General features: G+C 29.8%; 1 long non-coding RNA gene across 2 annotated transcripts in view; it reads left to right on the top strand.

Moving 5' to 3' along the window:
* The window catches only part of LOC127277766 (uncharacterized), a 209,552-nt gene that overhangs the window by 75,372 nt on the left and 112,461 nt on the right, over positions 1–21,719 (top strand). The window contains exon 1 of one of the 2 annotated variants that reach the window (XR_007842404.1): positions 13,668–13,854. The exons of the other annotated variant lie outside the window; for it this stretch is intronic. This is a non-coding gene — a long non-coding RNA (uncharacterized LOC127277766). Of the gene's footprint in view, positions 1–13,667; positions 13,855–21,719 lie in introns of those variants that run through there. 2 annotated transcript variants of the gene reach the window in all.

The raw sequence follows: 21,719 nt of genomic DNA, 5'->3' as shown, positions 1-21,719 counted from the left end.
GGAAATGAGAGGAGGGAGGGGGGGACTTGCGGCTATATTCAGAGCCTTGAAACGAACATAACCTCAAAATTTAGGTCATTTCTGGCGGGGAAGGAGAGGGGACTTGCGGCTATATTCAGAGTCTAGAAACGAACATAACCTCAAAATTTAGGAGGGGGTACTCCCCCCTCTTAGGTCAAAATTTCTGAAGCAGCGGCGGCTGCGGCGAAATCTTTTTATAATATATAAAGATATATGTGTATGGCCTAATTCAGTTTGATCTAATCTGTATTTAATCTAATAATTATTTGTCATAAACTTTATTTAATATTTGCGTTTATGAACGAGTGTCAAATGAAGTTTGGAAGGCCAAATGAGATTTATGTTCAATGACGATTAGGTTAAAAAATAATTAAAAAATTAAGAATTAAAAGAATAAAAAAAAGATTAGACCAAATGGAAATTTGGTCAAGTAACAATTAGTTCAAAAATAACACAGGCCAACAAAATTTTGGCCTATTTCAGAACCAAGAACGAGACTATACTTTTTTGAAGTGTTTTGTCTTGCTGAATCCGAATCTGACCTCAGAATTGACCCAGCACGTCAGATTTTCGAGATATTCTAACCTAAATGTGCAGAAAAGACAAGAAAAGATCATCATAGTTCAGTCTGGTTTTTGGTTTTGAAGTAAGCCAAAATTTTGTCGGCCTGTGTAAGGATTGTATTAAATAAAGTTTAGATTAATTAAGACCTATGGAAATTAAAGATTAGGGTCATTTGAGAATTAGGGTAGATAAAAATTAAGACAAATGAATATTATGTCAAATGTAGATTAGTCTACAGAAGTGTTTAGAGATGAAAAGGTTACAGAAATGGTTGATGCCTAATAAAAAATGGGTTAAATAAACATTAGATCAGACAAAAATTAAGTCAGGTAAAGTTTAGGCCAAGAATTAGGTTATTTAAAAATTAGGACACATAAGAAGTAAACCTGATAATGATTAGGCCAAATAAGAATACTTAGATTAGACCATATAAAAATTAAGCCAGGTATAGATTATACCAAATGAGAATTCGGTTACAGAATTATTAGGTTTACATAAGAATTAGACCCGTTAAAAATTGTGACAATAATTATATGTAGAATAGAGTTTAGGCAATACATAACAATCAGGTCAATTGACGGTTAGATCAAATAAAAATTAGGTTACAGAAAGATTAGTCCAAATGAGAGTTATCTCAAATGACGAATAGGTCAAACGAGAGGATTATAGATTAAATAAAGTTTAGGGCAAGTAAAAATTAGATTAATTACACATTAGGTCAAGTGAGAATTCGGCCTATCGTTGGAACTTATCGCTGTTTCAGATGAGGCTTTTTATCCGTGCTGTAGGCAATTTACAAAATTAAAATCACATCATTGAAAATTTATTTATGATTTAGTATATAGAGAAGGCGTATTATGGCTTTTTTAGCCTTCAAAAAGTATTAGAAATAAAAACCCTAAAGAATTTTTAAATGAAAATCAATGCAATTCAATAGGAAATACCAAAAGTGAGATCTTAATTTCAAGGAGAGACAAATATCAAACTCTCCTTTCATCGCAGGAATTCCATCAATTCATTAGTGTTAACCAATGTCGAAGTTGTGAACCCAAATGAGTGTAATTCTAGTGTGGTAGTGCTGATTCTGTTAAACTATTACATTATCTTTATCCACTACTGATTAAATTTGTCCTTGTATATAATCCTGCAGTTCAGATGATTAAGAGAAAATAAAATTGTATGAGTTACTTTTGTCAAAATCAGATACAGATTTCCTTTTGGCGGATATGTTTATTTGCGTAATCATTCATACAGTATCGAAAAATTTACCGAACATAAATCTTTTTTGGAATGTTTCGTTACTTACTAAATCTCGCAACTCAACATTCCAAAGTTAAAAATTTATAATTGTGTATAGTTGTAGAAAACTAAATCTGCAATTACTATTTCTTTTCTGTAGGCAATTAAATTTTTATCAGAGAATGATTTTGCTCACGTTTTTGCTATTGCTATTAAATCTAAAATAAAATAATGTGTATATATATATAGCGATAAAGGAAATGAAATCCTTTTTGTTGAAAATGCTATTTCCGTTATAAAGATTGGACTGATTTTATTTTTAATCATACCTAATGTACAGTTGGCTGATCATGATAATCCTCATATGCACCTCGTGTGTGCAGTGCATTGGGATTCTTCTTGGATAGGTCGATGTCGAGTATATGTAGGTCTAACGATTATCTCCACCTACCCTATTTCACCTATACTTTTGTCCGCTTGGGTGGGTAAGAGGCGGGATAGTCTCATGCGACACAGGCGCTACCCTTCGCTGCCGGTTTCTCCAGGTTATACAGAACTACGCCCCGTGTAAAACAGGATGAAACTTTCTCGTCGTATGGCAAGTCTATGAGAAGAGGAGACAGAGAGAGAGAGAGAGAAAGAGAGAAAGAGATAGTAAAATAGCAAGCGAGAGAACAGCGGTTAGGTTATATTCATGGCGACAGCACCAGATGTGCCAGCAACGGTGCCTGAACGTTCAACGTCCTGCTTCCAGAGGACGATATTTATGTTCTTCGGACGTTAACTCTGGAATGGGTCAGGGTGACATTTTCTCTCTCTCTCTCTCTCTTTTTCTTCTTCCAAGTTGCACTTTAAAGGAACATGAAAGATTTCTTTAGCTAGAGATATGTTCCTTCTATATCTATATCTGCATTTCATTCTACTCTGTTCTACGTTGAGTGATTACCCTTTTCACCCTTTTCTTTCTTTTTTTTTTTTGCTCCCCATTCGTGCTAGAAATTAGCCACGAGTTTTCACTCATTCCAATATTACAGCCCGCAAACAAATATTGACATTTTCTGAATCAACCCTTTTGATATATGTTTCGAAAGAAAATGCGTAGACGCATATATATGTGTCCCTATTCTCTTTCTGTCATTCATATATATATTGTATAATATGTGTGTGTGTGTGTAGTCACGTCAATATAGTGGGATATGATGAACTATCATCAGAGGGATTAATTGAAATCATTTTTCAATTTGAGGGCTCATTCGATTTGACAACAGATTACACTTGGGAGGGGTTTGGCATTCAATGTTAAACGTGATTTTGCGGTTTACTTGGTCTTTTGATTGGTTAATTTCAATTTCAGAGAATGAACCTTAAAGATAATTTCAGTGAATACAATTATAGAGTATTTTTAATCTACTCCTTTTTTTTGTATTAATTTTTTTTTATATTAAAGTAAATGACCCAATTTGTGAACAGTCGCATAAATAAATGCAAATTAGAACGAATAATAACAATATTTATTTTTTAGTCTATTAATTTTTTTTTTGTAGTAAAAAATTTATTTTTACAACTATACAAGATTTATTAATATATAGTTTAAAAAAATAAATACTTTAAAAATATTTCTTATAAATATTCATTTATTTAATAATAGTCTTTATTTTCCAAGTTTTTATTTTTCGAAACATTTCACAATTATTGAGGGAATCATTCCTTTAATTAGTTATTGACTTAGTAATACAGGAAGGTTAATGAAATTTCTATGCGATGATATTGATTTCTTTGAAACTAATGTAGCGAGATTCAGCTCATTATATTATATGCTGACTTCTATTTGATATTCGTCTATATATAATAAAGCGTTAACGTATAGCTTTCATCTCGTTTAATATTAATAAATAAATTTTAATTGTATTTATAATAAATTGTCTATGGATATACCTTATTGATTCAAATTAATTTGACATAGTTTTTCTTTCCCCCCTCTATTATTTAGAATTAACAGCAGCTCGTAAAATATTGAATGGATTAAATTGATATTTTGCAAGTCTATTAAAATATGATGAAAAAAGGCTGTGATGTACGAAAATGTTAATATCATTATAAAATACTTGAAAATTGTTAGAAATCTAACCTAACCTAACCTAACCTAACCTAACCTAACCTAACCTAACCTAACCTAACCTAACCTAACCTAACCTAACCTAACCTAACCTAACCTAACCTAACCTAACCTAACCTAACCTAACCTAACCTAACCTAACCTAACCTAACCTAACCTAACCTAACCTAACCTAACCTAACCTAACCTAACCTAACCTAACCTAACCTAACCTAACCTAACCTAACCTAACCTAACCTAACCTAACCTAACCTAACCTAACCTAACCTAACCTAACCTAACCTAACCTAACCTAACCTAACCTAACCTAACCTAACCTAACCTAACCTCACCTAATTTAATCTAACCTAACCTAATTTGAATCTAACCTAACCTAACCTAATTTAATCTAACCTAACCTCACCTAATTTAATCTAACCTAACCTAATTTGAATCTAACCTAACCTAACCTAACCTAATTTAATCTAACCTAACCTAATTTAATCTAACCTAACCTCACCTAATTTAATCTAACCTAACCTAATTTGAATCTAACCTAACCTAATTTGAATCTAACCTAACCTCAAATTTTCTGACAATTTCCAAGTATTTTATAATAATTCAACAAATATCATAATTTTTTACGTCACAGCTATTCTTCATCATATTTTAAATTTTTTTCACCTTATCAATTTAATTCATTTAGTATTCTACGAAAAAAGTAGTGGAAAAATTAAAATTGTGGCAACTATCACAAAAAATTGTTGATGTATTTTGTCATTATAAGAAAGATTTTTTTTTTTTTTTTTTTTGAAATCTTTTCTTATTTCAGTTATATATTTTATATTATACGTATATATATATGCAAGAATGTTTATAGTTTGAGATAAGTTCTAAAATAAGTAAACCATCCCTTCCCCTTCCCTCCCCGCCATATGTGGGATTAATTATTATTACAATATTTTAACAATTTTATTCAAGAAAAACATTTCCCTGCTCGACTGACTATATACAGTCCACCTACTGGTGTGAAAATATTGACTTTAGAAGTTAGACGAGAGGATTTCATCACCCTAAAATTAGAGCTTAGCCTGATCACTTCTCGTTAAAAATAAACCAAAAATAATAAGATAAAAGTCAATTAACGAAACTTTGTATTACGATATATTTACTTAGCGATATGATATTTTTCCTCTTATATATACTCATACAATATTCATGTACATATATATATCTATATATTTTTTTTCTTGAAAAGGAATCTCGAAAGGAAACTGTTAGGTGAATGATTCGAAAGCTTACATTTTTCTTCCTCTCTTTTTACATTCTGAGAAAGAGTATATATATATATATATATATATATATATATATGCGAAGAGATGGTTAAAAATCTTCCTTTTGTTGGCATACATATCAAAAATATCTTTTCATCATCTTAGAAGCCTTTTATTGTTCTTGTTGTTTTTACATTTCTCAAAAATTTTTCCACTAAAAAAAAAAAAACTTTGAATTGTGGAAACTACACGCATGCATTGTTTTTTTTCTCTCAGTAAAAAATTATATTTCAAAGATTTGATTTTTTGCAAATTTTGAATAATTTATTTTAGACAACAATAATATTTCCTTCAACGAGGATGTACTAGGTCTCAAATCTGTTACATAATTTAAGTATGACCTGTATTAATTGGAAAGTCAAACATTAAAATCAACAAACATGTAATACAAGTTACCTTTGTACATAAGTTTGTATTTCATGTACGGAAAAAAATTAATGACTAAACTTGAAATAAATTTATTTTTATGTGCAGAGAATTTTACTTTTTTCTATTTTTATTTTTATTTCTTCGGAGTGTAAATCAGTATGTTTTTGTCTCGAGAACTATTATGTTAACGATTAATATACGAAAACAACTCAATCTAATAGTTTAAAGAAATTAATAAATTGTCACATAATTCAGTTAAATTTTTAAAAATATATTTTAAATTTAAATAACGGATGTGGAAAATTGTATATAAATAAGCAAAATGAGAAGATAATGAATTGAGTATAGAGATTCCAATTAGCGGATTGCTCTGAAATGTTTCAGCAAAAGTTGCAAGTAAAGTTATCAAATATGGACCATTTGAAAGTTTATTATTGAATTTAGCATCAAATGAGCTAAAGAAGAACCATGTTAATGGTATAAATATCAAATTATACTTTTCTAAATTCTAAAGTTTACTTATGAAAATTAAGATTCCGAAATCTTGAATTTAAGTTATTGACAATTGAAGACATTTTTTTAAAATTCTTATCATAATGAGAAGGTATTTTGATACACCGTCCGACACAATTTTTGACCCACAAAAAAATTTAACATTTTCGGAAACTAGGACCCAAAAAAAAGACCCGTATCTGGTCGTTTGTGGTTTTTAGGGGTGAAAACAACCCCTAAATAAAAAGTGACAAGATATCTTTTAAAAATTATTAATATTTTATAAAACTTGGTATCTGGGGGTTTTCGGGGTCACTGATTATTAATCTGATGTCAGATTTTCAAAATTCAAAATGGCGGATCCAATATGGCGATCAAATTTTTAAAAAGTTATTAATTTTTTATTTTATATCCGCCATTTTGAATTTTGACAATTTAACATCAGATTCATCATCAACGACTCAAAAAACCCCTAGATACGAAGGTTTAAAAAAAATTTAATAACTTTTTAAAATTTTGACCGCCATATTGAATCCGCCATTTTGAATTTTGAAAATCTGACATCAGATTAATAATCAGCGACCCCGAAAACCCCCAGATACCAAGTTTTATAAAATATTAATAATTTTTAAAAGATATCTTGTCACTTTTCATTTAGGGGTTGTTTTCACCCCTAAAAACCACAAACGACTTGATCTAGCAAAACGGTCAGACACGGGTATTTTTTTTTGGGTCCTAGTTTCCAAAAATGTTGGATTTTTTTGTGGGTCAAAAAAAAAGTTGAATTTTGTCGGACGGTGATATATATATGCTACTTTTACAATATGAAGTATAAATCCTACTCTTTAATTCTAGACCAAAACCGTTTAAAAATAACTAGATTTTGCTTCAAAATCTATAAGAATATTTTCTTATGCTCTCTAATTTTTAAAAGAATATTTATTATAAATTCGTCGTTTCTATTTATTTGTTTTATCATTTAACCGTACTTTTTTTTTAAACACTATACGGTAATTGTACCAGTTTCTAGGCCACATTAAAATTGGTACGACCCAAAAACTATCCACTTAATTATGTATTAACATAGTGGCTAGTTTTTGAGTCGTGGTGGCTAACTTTTGGGTTGTACCAATCTTAAGGTGGCCAGAAATTGGGGCATTTACCTTACTTGTTTTTTTTACTTTTATATTAAAAATGTCAGCAAGAAAGGAAATAAATAATAATGATAGAGTGAAAATCTGTACATTGCGAGAGGAAGGATAAACTTTAAGAGAAATAGCAAACGTTATGAATGTTCCAATTTTTGAAGTAGACAGAAAACAAAGTGGTCGTCCAAAGGTTAAAAAACACCTTATGAAGAACATCTTCTGATAGAATACTTACAGCACAAGATTTACGTGCAGATATTAATGAAAACAGAACTAACCCTATTAGTAAAACGATAGTCAAAAACATTTTAAAGAAAGCTGGTCTTAAAGTTCGTGTATCAGTAAAGAAGCCACTCTTGAAAGCTGAACACAAAAAAGCAACTAAAATTAGCTAAAAATCATCGCAATTGGACAATAAAACAATGAAGAAAGGTTGGAACTTCATTGAACTTCACCCGAAAGGTTCATTAAATTAATTTTTTCAAATTTGTTTTTACACATTTTACTTAAAATTAATTTAACTTTTTAAAAATTGCCGTAGGTTCTTTGGACATATGAATCAAAATTTCATCTGTTTGGTTTGTAAAAAAAAGTTTATGACAGAAGTCGTGGAAATAAAAGGTATTTACACCAGTGAAACATGGGAGTGGTAGTAGTATGATTTGTGGTTCTTTTGAAGGATCTAAAGTTGCCCTTTTTAATCGAAGTTAAAGGGATTTTAAATAAAGAGAGTTATCACAGAATTTTGCAACGACATTTGATTCCTTTAGGATTAGAAAATATCGGAGAGGGTTTTGTTTTACAGCAAGACAATGGTTTGTTTGAGAAAACAGATTTAATTTTATAGCACACTCGTCTGATAGGTCGTCGCGACTAAAGTAATAAAGAGCTTAAGACTCAGATTCGAGTACTCGCAAGTGTAACTTGCGGCTACCTGGGTACGTTTGCGGCACTGTTCTTGTAGATCACAATTTGTAAAGTCTGAAATTTGAAGTTCTCGAATCTGAATTCAAAATTCCCTTTAAAATGTCTTAATAGATTATTTGTTTAAACAATAAAATAAAGAAATTAGATTTTTTTTTTATATATTATTAATTTAAAATTTATAATTACGAACAAAAATTTCGTTCCCGGCAAAGCCCTATGCAGCAGCGTCTGGTTCCTTTCAGCTTAAAAGAAAACGTTAATTTTAGCATTCAACCACAGTGTTTCAGTTATTTTAATAAAATTTATAAATTATTGCCGTTCAGTAGCATACGCCGGATAGTTTGTAAGAATTAAGAACCCAGTGGGCTAAAAACCATGTTAGAACGTTTTTAGAACGTTTCATGTCTGCCTAATAATGTTTTAGAACATTATTTGAACATTTATGTTTCTTAAAATGTTTCAGAATATTATTTGTCAGACATGAAACGTTCTAAAAACGTTCTTAAAACGTTTTTAAAACGAACATGGTTTTTTGCCCACTGGGAACCCTTGTATAAAATTTATGTTTGCTGATTGATTTTGTTAGTGAATCTTATTAATTGAAGTGATAAACTCAAGACAAAAGTATAATCATTTTGCATTCTTTTTTCATTTTGAAAACTCTGCACATCTTTTACTTCTTTATCTTCCTGTTCTTATTTTTTTTTTTTTTTTTGTTTTTGTATAGAAATCAATTCTTGTCGGCAATTTTATTGTGAAGTCACATTTGTGCATAGTCTACTGGAAAATCCACAGTGAATTCGATGATTTACTGTTACTAGATAATCTACTAGAAATTTTCTCTCTCTGACTCCTTCTTTTTCTATGCTGCCTCTCTTTCCAATCTTTATACTCTATTCACTTGAAGCTTCTTCCTTTTCAAACTCAAGGAATGTCCTTATTTCTTTTTTCAGACTCTCTCCCTCTCTCTCGCTCTCTCTCTGGTATAAAGAATCTTCTTTTTTTCCTCCTCACATCTCGTTTTACGACTCTGCGCTCAACTTGTCTCTCTGGTACTTTCATTTCTTCGAGGACGACGTCAACGACGAATATATACCAACACATAACAACATGTATTTATCTCATGTTGGTTTTGCGAGGGTACACGGGGGTATGACTATATATAGGCAACGAGGCAGGGTGCCAAGCATATAGCTAACGTATAGAGTAAAGGAGTGACGGACTCACTGAAGCCAGCCACAAACTAATTACGGCCTGGAGCGTTTCATCCATCGAAAATGGAGTTTAGTATATACACATATATACTATATAAGAAGAGATTGGAAAACTACTGGACAAGAAGAGAACGAGTCTATAATGTATCAACATCAGGCAATGACATCACCCCCTTCTCCCCCGCCTCTTTTCAACTAAGTACTAAAGTTTAGACATCTTCATCGGTGAGATGTTAGAAATTTGGAACCATAGATATATACATATATATATATATGTATGGTACAGTTATCTACGTCCGGGACCAACTCTGCGGCAACGCAATTAAATTCCCCGCCACCTAATTGGCTCACCAGCCGGATAGCTTAATTGAACTGTATGGAATTAACGACGTAATTGCTGCGACGATTTCAAATAGGTGCTAGAATGGCGCTATGGTGAAGCTCAACAAAAGTGACCTACGGAGTCTCGGATAAATCAACAACACACGGCATCTCGTCTCACCCTCGAAGCATATTATCGTCTATGTTGTCAAGCGTAACAGGAGATAGACAAATGAATGGATGAACAGAGATTGATAAGGATAAGTGAGGGACGGAGAGAGAGAGGGGTGGGATGCAGATAATTTTGTGGTTTTGTGTTCAGGAGTGTAGGAATTTGGAATTCTTTTGAGAAGCATTGAATAATACCTAAAATTCATTTGTTGGGATTTTTATTAGAATTTCGTTGCATAGATTTTTTCTTTTGGAATTTATATTTGTTTGAATTACTTTTTTTTAATAGAATTTTTGATGCAAACTAAATTATATGACGTTTCACGAGAAAATGAGAAAAAAATTTTAGGTTATGTTTAGTTATAATTTATAGCTTGATTAAACATTCATTATTCTAATTATGTAAAATTAAAATCAGTTTCTATTGTATATGTGATTTGTATTAAGAGCTGATTCTCTTTTTGTATTTTCAATTCAAAATTCACAAACATAACCTAAAATTTTTGCCTCTAAGGTCCCTTTTCTTGTGGGGCATCACATACAAGAAAAATCTTAAAAATTATATATCTCTCTATATTATAAAAAGATTTCGCCGCTGTCTTCAGTATGGATCATTCCATGTCAAGTGTACCCAACCCATGTTTTCGACAAGGTTAGGTTAGGTTAGGTTGGTTACTCTTGACATGGAATGACTCAAATATATAAAGGTATATTAGTATTTTAGTTCTGATTTTAACGTCAAATTCACAGGCGAATTTACGTGGAACGATCCATTTTGCTATCTATATTAGTATAAATAGAACATAACCTCAAAATTCAAGGTCCTAGGTCTCCAGGATTCAAGGTCATGGATCAAACATAACCTTAAAATTCAAGGGCATAGGTTTCCAGGATTTAAGGTCAGAGATCGAACATAACCTCAAAATTCTAGGGCATAGGTTTCCAGGATTCAAGGCCTTAGTTCAAACATAACCTCAAAATTCAAGGACATAGGTAAAGGGACCGTTGTGTTTTCGATCTCTGACCTTAAATCCTGGAAACCTATGCCCTTGAATTTTAAGGTTATGTTTGATCCATGACCTTGAATCCTAGAGACCTAGGACCTTGAATTGTAAGGTTATGTTCTATTTATACTAATATATGTCCGACAAACATAACTTCAAATTCCCCTAACCAAGAAACGAACATAACCTCAAAATTTAGATAAAATTTTAATAATTTTAATTTGAGTTAAAATAATATGTAAAAAAAAGTGTCCCATTGATGCCAATTACATTTATATATTATTTTATTATTATACGTTTATATATATTTTATTGTAGACGATTCCAAAATTTTGAGCACAATTTTGCTGTTATAAAGGAATTCGGACTATATTCTGCTATACGTGTCATTTTCTTTGAAGTTTTTTTTTTCGACAATCTTTTTCGTATTTTTCACGTGTGTGTTGATGTTTCTCATAAACTTTTCGTCCGAGAGAAACTTTTTAAAAAAAAAAAACAAAAAAACTTTTTCAAAAGGACTATTCTTGAGATAGAAGTCTCCATTTTCATCGGAAGTTTTATTTACGGTAAATACTTTTACATGTATTTAAGGTTAGGATGAACTATTTTTGATATTATACTTAAATTTTATATTCATGAACCAGAAATTTATTTTATTTTTTATATAATCTATAAATACAATATAAAAACGGATTTTTTTTTTAGAAAATTATTATTAGTCTTAATTTCTAAATGTAATAATATAAATATAAATTTTTGACTAAAAAAATGTCTTTAAACGAAGACACTAGAATTTGTAGTTAGGACACGTTTCTTAGAGTCTCCTGCCTCCTATGTTCATACGCCACTGACTGGTTTATACAGCTCGGAGGATATATATGAACTTGGGAGACATAATCGACTCAATGCCTATTCACATCAGAAGTGTGTATACATCACGAAGACTTACGTTCAAAGTTGATTGCACAACACTATACATATGAATTCAATGTGAAATATCATTGCTTTCTTCGTCCAAATATTTTATTATAAACCCCAACCCCTCTATTTTTCGCGGGAAATACAGAGAGAGATGAGGGAAGGGGGAAGGACTTACTGCTTTATTAGGGTCTTAAAACAAACATAACCTCAAAATTTAGGTTAATTTTTGGCGGAGGAGAGGAAATGAGAGGAGGGAGGGGGGACTTGCGGCTATATTCAGAGCCTTGAAACGAACATAACCTCAAAATGTAGGTCATTTCTGGCGGGGGAGGGGACTTGCGGCTATATTCAGAGCCTTGAAACGAACATAACCTCAAAATTTAGGTCATTTCAGGCGGGGGAGGGGAGGGGACTTGCGGCTATATTCAGAGTCTTGAAACGAACATAACCTCAAAATTTAGGTCAACTTTTGGAGGAGTAGGGGAAATGAGAGGAGGGAGGGGGGACTTGCGGCTATATTCAGAGCCTTGAAACGAACATAACCTCAAAATTTAGGAGGGGGGACTCCCCCCTCCTAGGTGAAGAATTCTTGAAACAGCGGCGGCGGCGATATCTTTTTGTAATATAGGAAGATATATGTATATATCATGGAGTAGTATATAAGGAGATCGAACGACCATGTTAAATCTGCGTTAAAAGTGGACCAAATTTTGGTAACCGCTTAGTGTCATGAAAATACGTAATGAAACACTAGCGCCACTGATTGTGTTAAATTCAGCTGGACAGTCAGCCATTGTAAAAGTTTTAAAAATAAGGAGCAATGTATTTTTGGGTTATGTTCAATGTACTTCTAATTTTTTCCACTGTTTACATACTTCCCACGAGAGCGCTTGTGTTCCATTACGTATTTTCATGACACTAACAAGCCGTTACCAAAATTTGGTCCACTTTCAATATACGTCGTTCGGTCTCCTTATACTACTCCATGGTATATATATATAAAGAGAGAGAAAATGTTATTTCCGATATTATATTACTCGAAAAAGTGTTTTAGCTATTTTTTATGGTTGAATATTATACGGCAAGATGTGTAATTTAAAATGTAGTTTATTCCAAAATACTTTTATCTTTTTAGGCCACTTCTGCAAAAAAAAAATACATATTTTCATTTGAGTAAATTGGTGTCTATAATGTTCTTTTTAGACTAGTAATTTTCTTTAAAATATTTTAAGAAATCACTACTTTAATAGAAAAATTCTATAATGGTAAAATATTCAATTACTGCAGAGAGAAAAAGTTTATTTGACTTAACCACACAGTTTAATTAAAAGGAAAAAGAAAATTTTAATTTTTGATCATTTTATACTCTAAAATGGCCAAAAATTTAAATTTTCTTTTTTTCGCCACCTTGTATGTTTTTAGGACTCAATCCAATAAAAAAGATATAACATCGTGGGATTATTAAAATTTAAAGGGGTCAAAATGTAGATGGTGCCTTTCATAAAACTTTTTTGTTTTTTTTTTTGATACAGTTGAAAATGTTTAGTTAATTTAAATAAAAAATTTGATTCATTTCAATAAATGCATAGAATTTATTTGATTCAGAGAAACAGAATTTTGATTTAATAGCGTTTGTTCCGTTTAACAAAATCATTGTCGTTGAGTAAACGTATATTACTGCGAAACGCTCTCTGTTGTCAATTTTTTTTAACTATTGAAAGTCTGCTTTTTGTCTAGTTTCCACTAATCAGAATTCGCTAATTCACTAATTTTAAACACAGTGGCGAAAAATGGTACTACTGTGTATAGAATGAAATTCTAAGCCACGCCCCCAGCAGACATCTCAATACGCATGTAATTGACGCCAAGTTTGTACAGAGCGCAGTTCTTTCGAATCAGTTGTGCACACGCGGTCAATCAATAAATCGATAATAATTATTATGTGTTTGTTTGAGTGTAATATAATACAAAGTGAATGAATTTAGTGTCTTCATTATTAGATTCTTGGAAGAATTAAAAGGAAAAAATTTTAAGGTAAAAAAGTATTTCATGTTATAAAGTTAAAAAAAGATTTTGATTGTGTATACAGGTTATATGTTTAACTTACTTTATACTGTTGGGTTGTTGGGTTGACCGTTCCAACAAAACAGTAAACTAACATAACCTAAATTAGATACAGCTCTAATATAATAATCCCAATGTTTGTAATGACATTATTGATTTACAAAACAGTTTTAATTGTAAAAGAAGGATATTTATAAGAAAATTAGGAAATTAAAATTGAATAAGGGACCTGGAGCTAGACTCAGAGTTAGTGCAGCACTATTTAGTGCTTTGAGCTATGTTCGGATTGAAAAAAATGTGTATTGGCTAGGAAATAAATATTGGTATAAAAATTATAAAATAATTTCAACACTAATAAACGGAAAAAATAAAATAAAGAGTAGTTTTAAAAATCAAAGTGGTAATAAATATTAACCATTTACCATTCGCGTCTGCGCAAAATGTTTGTGTATATTTGCTACTATGTTTGCGATAGTGAAAGGTTAGAAAAGTTCGCTGACTTTGGTGACCACGTGGTCGCCTTTTCTAACCTAACTGTTCTAACCTGTCCCTATCGCAACCATGGTACCATTCTATTCTGCGCAGACGCGAATATAATTTGTTCGTTTAATACGCCTAAGCATCAAATTTAATGCTCCTGGTTGGTTCTCGATGTAGTCAAATAATATTATTGAGCAGCACTTTATATATACAGTAAGATTATTTGACTATGAATCACCCCCAATATAGTGTTAAAGTTTATGAAGACTTTAGTATATTTTACTTTAGAAATATACAACCCGATTTACAGAGAAGTTTGAAGAAAACATTGAGGAGGAGTCATTTTTAAATTTGCCGCTTGAAATTGGATGCGCGCGATGATTTAAGTCATCACGTGATAGCAGAAAAGTTATGTTGGAAACCATTTTGGTTATACGAAATCAAAACATAACCCCAAATAATTATCGTATTTAACATTATTAATAAAAAACAAATAGAAATAAAAAATAAATAGTTAAAAGATTATAATAATGATAAAAAAGTTAAAATAAAAATTTAGTGATAAAGTGTTTGGCAATTTTATCTACATAGTGTGATGTGGAAGATAAATATTATGTAGATAAAATTGCCAAACACTTTATCACTAAATTTTTATTTTAACTTTTTTATCATTATTATAATCTTTTAATGACTATTTATTTTTTATTTCTATTTGTTTTTTATTAATAATGTCAAATACGATGATTATTTGGGGTTATGTTTTGATTTCGTATAACCAAAATGGTTTCCAACATGCCTTTTCTGCGATCACGTGATGACTTAAATCATCGCGCGCATCCAATTTCAAGCGGCAAATTTAAAAATGAGTGAAAAGAAATAATGTTTCTTATAATTTTCAAAATTATTTTTCTTTTACATGACCACTTTGAGGTACACCCATTTTACAAAGCAGTGACTCATTTTTCACTGTTTTTATTTTTAATTGTACACGTGTGTATACGTAGCACCAAACAAAAATTAAAAAGTACTGCCCCCTCTTGACCCTTCAGCAGTTCTTATGCCACTGTCCCAACAACTATTTAAACAAATTTATGCTATCAACTTTTTCTTTCCCAAATGTGTCAAAAAAGTGTATAGGTATATAATGAACTGAAATTATTATTATTATTATTACATATTCTTGATTACAAATCAAATGGATGAGGTGAAAATCTAACATTAGATTCTATTGATATTAATCTGAGGTCGTTAAAATACATTTAGTATTCCATGAGAGTAAGCGAAACTTAATTTAAAATTGCACATCTCGAAACGTGTAGCCCGAAGGCTATATATACTAAATCAGATTTCATTTTCCCGCCATTGTGCAGTACGCGCGTATACCTTTGTGCACTATAACGGTGCAGATTTTAACAGTGTATTGCATGAACTTGTGTAATTGAGTGTACCCTTTCTCCTCTTTTACACGAATATCTTTCCTATTAATATCATCAGAACCATGGTATATTCAGCATCAAAAGATAAAATATTAAATATATAAATTTTACAAAAGGAAAAATATTTTATATCATATCCAGTATATAAAAAATAGGTACAATTTATATATCACGTCAAAATTCTTTTTTTTTCTGTTAAAGATATAGTACCAAAAGTGAATACATTAATATTGTATAAAAGAACTTGTTTTAAATAATAGCGAAAAAAAAAGAAAAAATGTTTTTCATATGGTAAAATTTTTAGTTTATAATAAAATGTTTGATTTTTTTTTTTCTATCAATATAATAAAAAAATTTAATTTTATGAAAATTTATGTTTAAACAATTTATTTCTTTATTATAATTTCTATTTAAACAAATTATTTTCTTTAATGATAATTATATACAGTGACTGTGCAAAATTTATAGAACCAACGATTAATAATAAAATATGAGTATCACTGTTTTTTCATAATTAATTCTGAAAGCAATAAGAGAACGATGCTGATTAAACCTTGCATTGCGTGCTTGATGAAAAGATAAAATGCCATAAATGTGAAAAAAAAATGTTATAATAATGAAATGAACTCGACTTTTTTTATTAAATCCTTTTTTCTTTTAATTTATAAATCTGCTAATTTTTCGCAAGTATTAATAAAAAATTAAGTAATAATTATCACTTAATGTACCTGTTTAATGAAACGTAATTATTAAGTTAATTATAGTTAGACATTTTGTACGTGATTTTCAAGGAAAGAATTTTTTATTTCACCTTTAAGGAAATTGTCGATATTTACGTTATTGGTTGTCAGATTCAATTTATTTGACGTTTTGTATTTATATCCAACTATTGGCTAAAGTGGATAATTTTAGTAATTTTCATTAGAAATTTAAATAAACCCTTTATCAAGAAGGATAGTATTTATATATATATATATATATATAGGACAATATTAATTTTTTATGAATATTCTAAAATATTATTGATACATATATTATATTCATTGTAATAAAGCAAGTTGTAAAAAATAAATAATTAAAAAACTTATAGAAAGTACTGTTTTCTGCAAATATAATGATGTTGTAAACAAATTTAATCAGCAACAGATCATTGAATCGTCTTTGAAAAAAAAGCCGATGAATGCTAATAGAAAAGAACTCATCAAAAATATCAATACTAGTAGCAAAGAGTTGCATATTATTAAAAGTATCGATAAAAGTAAACCAAGAATGAAACAGAGTAACAAAGATAGGAATCACTGACAATAAATAAAAAGTAGACATTAATCCTTTAATAATCTTGAATGAAAACAATACTTGTTTGTCTGTTTCTCAAAAAAAAAGTTTATTAAACCATTATGTTTAAGGGAAAATATAGTGTAACATAATGTAATCTACTTTGTATTTGGATCTAGTTTTAAAGCTACATTTAGACCTAGTTTGAAATACATTGAACTTACAATAAAACTAAAATAAACCTCCAATAAACCAAATTTTAAACTTACACTGAACCTACTTTGACCTACATTCGTCCTACATTGAACCTACATTAAACGTACTTTGAACCTACTTTGAACCTAGTTAAAACCTATATTAAACCTATATAGAATCTAATTTCAGCTTATAAATAACCTAAAATGACACTACATTTAACCTACATGAAACATACTTTGAGACTAGTTTCAACTTCATTGGCATTACTATACTTTAACCTACATTAAACCTAGTTTGAAGCTATATTAAACTTAAAATTGACTTACATTGAACCTACATTGAACTTACTTTAATCTTACTTTGAACTTACTTTGAGCCAACATTAACCTACATTAAACATACCTTGAACCTACTTTTAGCATCATCTGCACCAACTTCAAAGCTTCTTTAACCTACATTAAACCTAGTTTGAACCTATAATAAACCTACATTGGATCTACTTTAATATTACATTTAACTATCATTAAATCTATATTCAGCCTACTGTTATACCTACATAAAATTTAGTTTTAACCTTTAATAGACCTACACTGGACCTACGTTCGGCCTACACTGAAATTACATTGGTATTATATTTAGCCTACTTTGACCTTCATTAATCCTAGTTTGAACCTATATTAAACCTACCTTGGTCCTACTTTCTATAATGAACCTACATTGAGCCTACTTTAAACCTACTTTTACCTACCTTAAATCTACTCTAAACCTATATTAAACCTACATTGGTGCTACTTTGACCTATATTGAATCTACATTGAACCTACATTGAACCTACTTTAAACATACATTAAACCTTTGATCTATATTGGCCCTATTTTAAATCTACTTAGAGCCTACACTTAACATACAATAGACTTACATTGAACCTATTTTGATCCTATATTAAACTTATTTTTAAACCACTTTAAACCTACCTTAACATCCATTCAACCTTGTTTGAACCTATATTATACCTTACATTTAACCTACTTTATACTACCTTTAAACCTTATTTCAACCTACATTAAAGTTATTTCGATACTACTTTGACCTACATTGGACCTAATTTGAACCTACATTAACCTAATTTGATCCTACATTGGACTAACATTAAATCTATATTCAGCCTAGATTGTAGGTATTTAGCCTACCTACATTAAATTTAGTTTTAACCTTTAACACCGTCCGACAAAATTCAACTTTTTTTTCACACATGAAAAAATCAATGATTTTCAGAAACTAGGACCAAAAAAAAGATACCCGTGTCTGGCCGTTTTGCTAGATCAGGTCCACTGAAAATTAAAAGGCATTAAAATAAGCTGCAACGCTTATTATTTTAATCCAATTTTGCTTATTTTAATCCATTTTGGTATTAAAATAAGAAAAATTGGATTAAAATAATAAGCATTGCAGCTTATTTTAATGCCTTTTAATTTTCTGTGTCATTTTTTGCTTTTAGGGGTAAAAACAACCCTTAAATGAAAGGTGATAGGAAATCTTGTACAAATTAATAATTTTTTATGAAACCTGGTATCTCGGGGTTTTCCGGGTCGCTGATTACGAATATGATGTCAGATTTTCAAAATTCAAAATGGCGGATCCAATATGGCGGTCGAAATTTATAAAAATTCACCACTTCATTTAAAAGTTGTTACTTAAGGGTTTTTGGGGTCGCTGATTACGTATATGATGTCAGATTTTCAAAATTCAAAATGGCGGATTCTATATGGCGGTCGAAATTTATAAAAGTTCATCGAATTTACTTGAAACTTGTTACTTTAAGGTTTTTGGGGTCGCTGATAACGAATATGATGTCAGATTTTGAAAATTCAAAATGGCGGATCCAATATGGCGGTCGAAATTTATAAATATTAATTATTTTTTATAAAACTTGGTATCTAGGGGTTTTTGGGGTCGCTGAGTACGAATATGAAGTCAGATTTTTAAAATTCAAAATATATCTAATAATGTGGAAGATTAGACAGTTGTTTATATGTTCGTTTTCAGTTGCATAGTTACGGAAAATAGTACATAAAACAAATGACAATTGTAGACTTTTTTACTTTGCACAGCAGTTTTAAACAATCACGAACCAGGTTTCATAAAAAATTATTAATTTGTACAAGATTTCCTATCACCTTTCATTTAAGGGTTGTTTTTACCCCTAAAAGCAAAAAATGACCTGATCTAGCAAAACGGCCAGACACGGGTATCTTTTTTTTGGTCCTAGTTTCTGAAAATCATTGATTTTTTCGTGTGTGAAAAATCGTGTCGGACGGTGTAATAGACCTACATTGGATCTACTTTTAGCCTAAATTGAACGTACATTGGACTTCTATTTAGCCTACTTTGACCTACATTAATCCTAGTTTGAACCTACATTAAACCTACATTAGACCTACTTTGAGCCTAAATTGAACCTACATTGGACTTGTAGTTAGTCTACTTTGACCTACATTAATCCTATTTTGAACCTACATTAAACCTACATTGGACCTACTTTCTATAATGAACCTACATTGAGCCTACTTTAAACCTATTTTTATCTACCTTAAATCTAGTGTAAACCTATATTAAATCTACATTGGAGCTACTTAGACTTAAATTGAACTTATATTTGACCTACGTTGAACCTACTTTTTTTGATATTTATCAGCAATGTCAAAAAAAAAATTATCATAATTAAAGAATAAATTAAGGAGGTTTGAATTTATTTTAAAATTTTTATCTGTAGACCGAAATAACAACCCCCAGGGTTCTGTTAGACCTATGAACAATACAAAATGTATAGTGTCAACATAAGTGTTAACCTTAAGCGAGGAGGTAAAGTGTACTCACAAATCGTTAATCAAGTAAACTTTGTCTAGGGGGAAACCTTCAACATACAGACTCTCATTGGCCTCTTTACTTTTTCTGAAGGTCATGAGCTTATATTTTTCTACACAATGTGAATCAATATCGAGAGAATTGATTTTACGCATTAATAATTAAATCTCTTTACATCTTTTTTGGAAATAATCGCATAATTTTTAGTTGCAATTGCATATAGAAATTTTAGATTAATTAAGAAAAAATTTAGTAGGAATTAGTAAGAATTCGTTCACTAATTTAAATTATGAAAAATTTCTATTAATTTTTTTTTAGACCTTTTTCATTAAAATTTTAGTATAAAAAATATTACTGAATCAAATAGTAATAATTTACTAAAAAAAAAAATTAAGGTAAATTTCTACTAATTTGAATTAGTGAACAAATTCTCAGTAATTCAAATTTAGAAGATATATTAATTAAAATTTTCAATTTTCTTTTTTACTATTGCATTTTAGAATATAATTACACTTGATTTTCTGTTATGTTTCTCGAACTTACTATTAAATAGATAAAATTCGGCAAAGAAAAATTTTCTTCGATTTTTCTATGTATGTTTTTTTTTCATTAATTTTCTTTTCTATTATCAATATTATTTAACCTTATATAAAATCGTTAAAGCTATATATGCATACAATCCACTCATTCGATATTTAAAATTTACTTTGTCATGTTTTTTTTTTCATTTTTATTAGTAATCACTTTTTAACAAAGTTATTCAACAATTTCTAGTGGTATTAGAATTTTAATAAAATTTAATGGATCTAAATGAATCAAACATTTTTTGATGATTCGTGTTAATTTATTAGAAATATTGATATATGTATTTCCTAACTCCTCTTATCTCCGCGTTCTACTTTTTACTTTAATGGTAAAATCCCGAGCTATGGTCAGTTAATTAAAATGTAAAAGTACAATATTTTGTTTACTTTTTTCAAAAGAATAACCTGACGGTGCTCTCGGCGAAATTTAATAATTTAATTAAAGTAAAAATAACGGGTGAATTACTATTATTATTTTTTATTATTATTATTATTATTATTATTATTATTAGTTTAGATATTAAATTTACAATTAAAAATTCAGATACTCGCTATTGTAATTTTCTGTTCTATTGGATGGTAATATTTTTTTAAAAAATGTTCTATTTGAACACGGAGAAAAATGGAAAAACGAATAAAGTAACTTTTACAACTTTAAAAGTAAAACCGGAACTGTCCGCAGCTTCTGCGCATTTTTGGCAATTTTTACTCTAGAAATAGTAAAATTTACTCCTGAAACAGTAAAAATTATACTGGAAATAGTAAATGGGAAAAAAAGTGGGAGGGGGGAGATACTGAAAAAAACTTTCAGCAGGTTTTAAATTTACAAACCGAAAAATTAGAAGCCAACATAACCTAAAAGTTGTTTTTACTTGATAAATTTTCCACTTATTTAACGGGAAAGAGACATAATAAGTGGAAAATTTACAAAATAAAAACTACTTTTAGGTTATGTTGTCTTTTGATTTTCCGGCTTGTAAATTTACAACGTGCTGAA

The sequence above is a fragment of the Leptopilina boulardi genome, unplaced genomic scaffold, assembly GCF_019393585.1.
Source record: "Leptopilina boulardi isolate dan_hultmark-lab unplaced genomic scaffold, ZJU_Lbou_2.1 LbouV2_179, whole genome shotgun sequence".
Lineage (NCBI taxonomy): Eukaryota > Metazoa > Arthropoda > Insecta > Hymenoptera > Figitidae > Leptopilina > Leptopilina boulardi.
This window is presented reverse-complemented; position numbering and strand designations above follow the sequence as displayed.